This window comes from Neophocaena asiaeorientalis, unplaced genomic scaffold (genome assembly GCF_003031525.2).
Source record: "Neophocaena asiaeorientalis asiaeorientalis breed wild unplaced genomic scaffold, Neophocaena_asiaeorientalis_V1.1 scaffold1037, whole genome shotgun sequence".
Lineage (NCBI taxonomy): Eukaryota > Metazoa > Chordata > Mammalia > Artiodactyla > Phocoenidae > Neophocaena > Neophocaena asiaeorientalis.
Window position 1 is genome coordinate 494,119 of NW_020174558.1, and position 2,108 is coordinate 496,226.

Consider the following 2,108-nt stretch of genomic DNA (forward strand, 5'->3'; position numbering starts at 1 on the left):
GCGGCGCTGGGCGGGCGGCGGCTGTTACGCCGAGCCTCTTCAGAGCGGGCGGAGCGGGAGAGCTAGGCGTGTGGACCCAAGCGCCGCGGCCCCGCCGCCGTACCCCCGGGGTCCAGGTTGCGCCTGGCCGGCGGCGGCAGAGGACCTAGCGGACCCGAAGCCCCGCGCCCGGCCGCCACTACCCGCCGCTTAATTACCTTCGCCTCCGGCCCCGGGGAGTGGTGGGAGCCTCCTGTGCGTAGCCCCCTCTCGGAGCCCTAGCCGAGAGGGGGAATTCCTTCCCGTTGACGTCCTCTTCCGAAATGCAAAAGATCAGTGACTTTGACAGGTAGATGAGGGGGAGGGAATAGGGGCGGGCGGAGAGGAAGAGAAGATGAGAAAGGTGCCTCTCCCTCCAAAAATATAGTGATATTAATAATGAAATCGCAGCCTTCGGGAGGTCTTGCCAGCCCAGTCCTCTGCTTGCCGGCTCTCCTCCGCGCCTCCTCGCGCCACTGCCTCTGCCACTTCTCGCCTTAAACTTTTACTGAGGGATTTTTTTTTTCTATTTTTTCTCTATCCTTTTTTTTTTTTTTTTAATTTTTTCAGCTGCAGGACGATTTCCTGATTCCCGGGGATCAGAACCAGCGGCCCGGTGGTTCTACCCCGCTTGGCACAGGTTTCATTTTATTTCAGACGAAGACGTTGAGCTTAGTCACAAGGGACATAAATCAGGACAATTAGCATTGGCGCCAAGAAGATCCTCTGGTACCAATTTCGTCCGGGCTTCCTTCGCGCATTCCTCCACTCAAGTCAGAAATGTCACTGCACATAGCGTTGATGGTTGCGAGACGCGACGCACCCAAAGTCCAGTTGATGAAATATACATGGCCCACGATGCTTCTGGATTGCCGTTCACTGGCTTCCCGACCCCGCCCGCGGCTCCTGGCCGGACCCGGCTCCGAGCCGGCAGCGAGCTCTCTGCAAACTTAGGCGCGAGTACGAATCACAGAGTGAGCGCAAGGGAGGGCCTGAGAAGAGAAAGAAGCAAGCCGGGGGAAGCTGCAGCCCTTGGAGGGGTGGCATGTACGTTTCACTTAAAAGCAGATCTTCTGCAACTGCCAGCAAGTGGAAGGATTGCAAACCTTGTACTATCTCGAGACCTGGGCGCTCCGAGCGGTCCTAACTCCGTCCCGCTCGCTGTTGCGGCTGCTGCTCTAGCCGCCGCTGCCGCCGCTCCAGGACCTCGGAGTACCAAGGCTCAGCGACTCCCCTTCACCTCCGCCACATCTAACTTGCCCACACGAGCGCGATTTCTACCAACTCTTCACGTACCTTCCACTCATAACCTCGCCCGTCCCATCCCTCACTCCTGGCTCTCCTCTCGAAAACCGCCCCTAAGCACACCCCTCGCTCCTAGCTGTGATCGCAACGGTGTTTTTCAACCAACAATTCCCCTGCCCAGCCAGCGGCCCCTACAGCGCAAGCCTCAAACCTCCTTATTTAGAAATTCATTCTTCTTCGGAAAGTTGAAGAGAGAGCTGTGGTTTTTCTGGCCTTCTCGCCATTCTAAAGAGAAAGACAAATGCCCCCCGCCCAAGACTTCCTTCCCCAGCAGTGGGGCTCAAACTTACCCGGGATCACTCTCAGCTACACACTAACGTCAAGGAAAAAAAAAAAAAATCCAGACTGATTTACATAGGGAGAGACTTTAATTAAAAAGAAAGACTATTGCAATAGGGAGAAAGCTCTGATCTCACAAATCTGCAAGCATCTCAAAATCAAACAGAAACCGGGCTTTTGTATGGTTAGGGGCATAAGCAGTAGGGAAAGTTGGTCAGATGAGAGGGAGTAAATCACGGTGTGACCAGCTGGTTTCAGAAGAAATGTGTCTCTGTGGTCCACCAATTTGGGGGATAAACTGAAAAGAAAGCATGTTCTGTGTTTTAGAATTTGCTTGGATTTGGGGGCAAGTTCAGGGTCCTGTGTGGAGGAGAGAAGTCGAACTCCAGTTTGTTAAAGACAAAGCAGAGGGTAAGAAATGGGCAATTGGGGACACTTGGTCACTCACTGCATGCCTCACAATGGAAGCACTGAGCTAAGAGCAGAGGGGTCATTTTTTTGCCATG